This window comes from Lygodium microphyllum, chromosome 3 (genome assembly GCF_053477565.2).
Source record: "Lygodium microphyllum isolate KBCC chromosome 3, Lygodium_microphyllum_v1.1.10, whole genome shotgun sequence".
NCBI lineage: Eukaryota > Viridiplantae > Streptophyta > Polypodiopsida > Schizaeales > Lygodiaceae > Lygodium > Lygodium microphyllum.
The window spans coordinates 80,045,048-80,050,568 of NC_141137.1; the positions used below are offsets into that span (position 1 = coordinate 80,045,048).

At 36.9% G+C, this 5,521-nt stretch overlaps 1 non-coding gene across 1 annotated transcript; it reads left to right on the forward strand.

Moving 5' to 3' along the window:
* Positions 1 to 4,916: 4,916 nt before the first annotated feature.
* On the forward strand, positions 4,917 to 5,021 carry LOC148038545 (U6 spliceosomal RNA). Its single transcript, XR_015690480.1, has one exon. It is a non-coding gene; the product is annotated as a U6 spliceosomal RNA (small nuclear RNA).
* Positions 5,022 to 5,521: the final 500 nt, after the last annotated feature.

Sequence of the window (5,521 nt, forward strand, 5' to 3'; positions counted from 1 at the left end):
AAATTAAGCATTCATATACAAAATTAGATACATCAGTATCCATGTGTGGCCAATAAAATTCTTTAATTAATGTACGCAAAGTAGATATAATTCCTCTTTGACCTTGATATGGGGGACAATGAATTTCATGCAAAACAAATGATCGAAATGGAACAATCACATATAATCTTTTTTTATAAAACATAAATCCATTAGTGTAAGACAATGAATCAATAGGAATCCAATTATTTGCAACTAGTTTATTCCAATCAGCTTGAAAAGTAGGATCTTGGTGATGAGTATCTTTCATAGGGATAAGGGAATCAAATGATATCACAGAAATATTTTGAATTTTCGGTCTTCTACTCAAAGCATCAGCAACAACATTCTCTTTTCCATGTTGATATTGTATAAGGGGATGAAAACTTTGAATAAAAGCAACCCATTTAATGTATCGATCATATATTTGTGGTTGACTAAGGAGATGTCTAATGCTTTGTTGGTCAGTTTTGATCATGAATTCAGATCCCATTAAATAATGTTTTCATTGATGTAAGGCTTGTACTACGGCTAACAATTCCTTGTCATGGGTAGAATATTTAAGTTCAGTTAGTTTGAGTTTGCAGCTAGAGTAAGCTATAGGATGAGAATCTTGCATAAGGACTGCTCCTATTCCAGATCCACTAGCGTCAATAACTACTAACAGAAAGGTCTATTGAAGTCAGGTAATTGTAATACAGGAGCATGAGTTAAAGCATGTTTCAGCAAATTAAAGGACTTTTGTTGATTTTTGAGTATTGGCCAATTTTAAATTGCTTCTATTTTTTTAAGGTCGACTTTAATACCTTCTGATTAAATAATATTTCCTAAATATTCGATTTCTGTTTGGAAGAATTTACTCTTTTCTGGATTAGCATATAATTGATTGTCTTTTAATAACTTAAAAACTAAAGACAAATGTTCATAATGCTCATTCTCATTTTTACTAAAAACTAATATGTCATAAAAAAAAACAATGACACAATGCTAATGTTTCAAAAATATGCGATTCATCATACAACTAAATGTGGCTGGTGCATTAGTTAAACCAAAAGGCATAACCAGAAATTCATAATGTCCAAAGTGTGTTCTAAATGTAGTTTTGAATATATCAGATTTGTCAAATCTTACTTGATGATATCCAGATTTAAGATCTATCTTACTGAATATGACAAATCCTTGTAGCTTGTCCATAGATCATCTACCCTAGGAATCAGACATCTATTCTTAACAGTAATTTTATTTAGGGCACGATAATCAATGCACATGCGATAGGTATTTTTTTTTCTTCACTAATAAGACAAGTGCACCAAATGGAGAACTACTAGGTCTAATTAATCCTTTGTTAAGCAATTCGTCTATTTCGTTTTGAATTTCTTTCTGTTCAATTTGGTTATGTCTATATGGTGCTTTACATGGTGGTTGTGTTCCAAGAATTAAATCTATCTTATAATCTTCAGGACGTGAAGGTGGTAATCCAGGTGGTAAATCAATAGCAAAACAATCTTGGAATTGGGAAAGAAATTGTGCATGCCTAGGATGCATCTGGTTTTCTTTAGCTTGAATTTCATTCACCCATATTAAATAGGATTTGCTACTTTTACGTAATGCACGTTTAGCCTGAGTATGAGTAAGCAATGGAGAATTATTGAAAGTGTGCATTCCATGCAGTGTGATTTGTTTTCCTTGAAAATAAATTTTAATTCAAATGCGTAGAATGATCTATATCGAGACTGTATTGATGATGCCAAGGCATTTCTAAGATAATGTCACTAGACTGCAAAGGTACAACAACTAAGAAATTTCTTCGTTCAGTATAATCACCAATTTTAATTTCTAAAGTATGCACTTCTTGTGTTCCATTATATCTCGTACCTAGCAATGCAACCTTGATGCGATAATGTGTAGAAACAGTATGTAAATTCAATTCTTTGACCAGTTTTGCAAAAATAAAGTCGTCTGTGCTCCCATCATCACGTAAAATAGTCTTTTCTTTACCATGCACAAAACATTTCATTGTTAATAAGGAATGGGGAGTTGGCATATCTAGCAAAGTATCAGAAGTAGTACCAATGTCATCATCTTCTTCCGTAAAATCCGACATCTCTTCATGTTCTTCATCTTCTATTGCTCCAAGATAATTGATATGAACATATGGCTTTTTGGATTGACAATTGGTTGCTAGATGTCCAGGTTGATGACATTTGTAACAAACTATGGGTTTTTCTTTGGATACATTATTGGTAATGGCAGGAAGTTTAGGAATGTTGGGATTTGACTGTAGAGATGGCTTAGGGTTTGGATTTGTGTTTGGTGGCAAGGCAGGTGGTCGTGTCCAAGATTTACGGAATGAAGATGGAAGAAAAAAACTTTGATTGAATCTTCAAAATTTTGAATTGAATTGTTTGGAACCAAAGTTACCATTAGTTGGAAATTGTAGTGGTCACTTATCTTGTCCGCAAATTTTGTCTTCAGTGTCATGGGCCAAGGAAATTGCATCTTCAAGGGTTGTTGGCTTAAACATATTGACCTCCGCATAAAAATGTCCAAGTAGGCCAGACATATACTTGCGTTTATGAGTTGCTTCAAGTACATCTTCAAGCATTCGTAGTTGCAATAGAGCATTCTAGAAACGCTCATTATATTGTGAAATAGCTTCGCGATCTCTTTGTTGTAGAAGATCCCATTGTTTGATTGCTTTTTCGTGGAATTGAGGTGGAAGAAAATTTGGCAAAAATTTCTTTTGGAAAGTCTCCCAGGTAGTGGGACAATCAACGCTTTTGCGGACCACAGTCCACCATAAGGATGCTCGGTCAACTAAATGGTTAGTGACACGTTTCATTTTGTCTTTCTCAGCATATGATTCTTCATGGAAATAATCATCAAATTGACTGATAAAAGCAAGGATAGTCTTTCCATTGCGTGATCCATTGAAAGTACGAAATTTGAAGTTTCTTTTACTTATCTTTGTTTCTTTCCGAATGGATTGGGCTTCAAGTGTTGCATCGATGGTACATCATATAAGATCTTCAGGTTGCGATCCATCTTGGTCGGTGGTAGATCGTTGCAGATTGGCCAATTGAGCTTGCAAAGTTTGTCGTGCTCTTCGTTATTCTTAAAGCTACATCATAATTAAATCCAATTTTTGCTCCATTATTGGTTCGGGTAGATCACCTTCAGCCATAAAATCTTCCATGGTTTGATCAGTCATCCTGCAAAATTCCAAAAGACCTCACACACTTGAAATCTTGTTAGCAGGATGAGCGTAGCTCAAAGGCAAGTTTACAAGGCTTGTATATATATATTTTTTAGTTTAGCTTTTGTAGTATTTCTCCTTTACGATTGCGAAATTCGATGTCACAATCGTCTTCCAAGAAAATAATTTTGTGTATAGACTGTGTGTTGCCGATTGTTCGATGTAATCTGCTTCTGTCAGTTCACATGTGTGAACAGGGGCTTCTAGAGGGTAGTAAACAGTTTCGTGTGCTGTCGAATATGAACTGCCTCTATAGTAATTGTTGAAGATTGAATTCTATGATCTTTAGGACCTTAGTGACTAATGATTTTAGTCTTTTCTGACTAAGCGTGGATTTATAGGACTTGAGGATGTTGTCGCCCGATTCGGCGACGGTGGACAGTACATCCTGCCGCCCACCGACAGGTTAAAATGAGTCTTGAAGCTTTTTATTAAGCTTCTCTTGAAGCTTTACAAGCTTATCTTTAAAGCTTTAAGAGCTATGGTGAAAAATTTCTTATCTGTGGAGAAGTAACCAACGACTTCATGAAGGATCTTCCCGTGTGGTCCTCCACGTGTAGAGGCCGATCCCTCGCGATCTGAGTGTACAGCAGGGGGTTCTTGACTACCAAGAACACACTGGTATCGACCGTTTGCCACGAGACCGACTATAGAGCTTAAACGTTCCAAGAGCTCTGCCTTTGCGCGAGATGGTAAGCGATTGGAAGCTCTCGATCTCAGCTTTGCTCTGATACCACTGGTGCACAGATCGAACGCCGTATGCGCACGTAGTGAGCATCAGAAGGTCCCCAAAAACAAAAGAAATCTAGTTTTGCACAAAAAACAAGGAAGAAAGCTTGCACGACATGAAGCAAGAGACTAATTGGGTGCAATCTCCCCCCATGCCTTGTGCGAGTGCTCCACAAAGCATGTATTTTATATATTATTCATCTTCAAGCTCAAAAAATAGCCCAATTTACAATTAGCACGCTTCAGCTTTTGTGTTTGCTTTTGTGCCACTAAAGAATTAAAGCTATTGGGCACCCAAGGAGTCAGATTGTACCCAAATACAATGTCCAATACAAATATTTAAATCGTGCACCCATGCACATACAAAAGTAATAAATAAATATCAAGCGCTTTAATAAATAAGCACGTCAAAATATGGACGCCATGCCTAAGATATGCACCCATAAAAAATTGATGATAATTTGAATACACGCTATCCTCCAATGCTTCCCAATGCCATTGTTGCTTGCTCTACACATCAACTGAAGCATTCACAATTATTAGAAAAATAATACAATTAAACCAAAAAAAGTGAATACCTAGCAGTCTTTAGCTACAAAAATAAATTGGTTAGAACTCAATCCTAACCTCAATTTATTACGAGTGCGCACTCTAAACTCATAAACGTTTATTAATTTAAATATGTATTTTGCGGAATCACCCGCTACGGAATCACTCACTTACACATTAAATTAACAAAACTTTCAAAAAGGATGGGCGTCCCCATTGACTTTTTGGACAAAGAATCCACCTTGTGTATGAGCCCCAATAATAAAATTTTACGGAATCCACCGCAAAACCTCACGAAATCCACCGTGGAATATGCCTCTTGGCATCAAAGAGAATGGGAGACGAAGGGGAGTGTGGTATGCCAACCCTCCTGCGAAGACATCTGATAAAATTGGAATGATACATAGAAGATTAGCATGGCCCCTATGCAAGGATGACACACACAAATCGAGATGTTCTCATTGTAAAATATTACACGGCACAGCGAACAAAATCTGAGAAAGAGATAGAGAGTACACAACAGATAAGATGAGAATCAGTAAATTCTTTAACTCCAAACAACTGATACAAAGATGGCTCTGTCCACCCATGCGCTTCCACTGTGTGAAGCTTAGATGGCGATCTAGACAGAAGATAGGTGAAGAGCTTAAGGCTAGCTGGAACAACAACTCTGACTGGGTGAAAGATGAGTGATCGATGGCTGTGAAGGGGTTTAGCTTTTATAGCCTTACAACTCTGACTTCTGTCTAGATCGCCTTTATAGACAGAAGGGGTTTAGCTTTTATAGCTTTTATAACAACTCTGACTGGGTGAAAGATGAGTGAAAGATGGCTGCGAAGGGGTTTAGCTTTTATAGCCCGCGAAGGTCATTAGGTCGACCTACCATATGAGCCTCTACTAGTCGGCCAGGGAATATTCCAGGGAATATTCCCTTTACCATCCACAACAGTCACCTTTTTGCCATCCGGT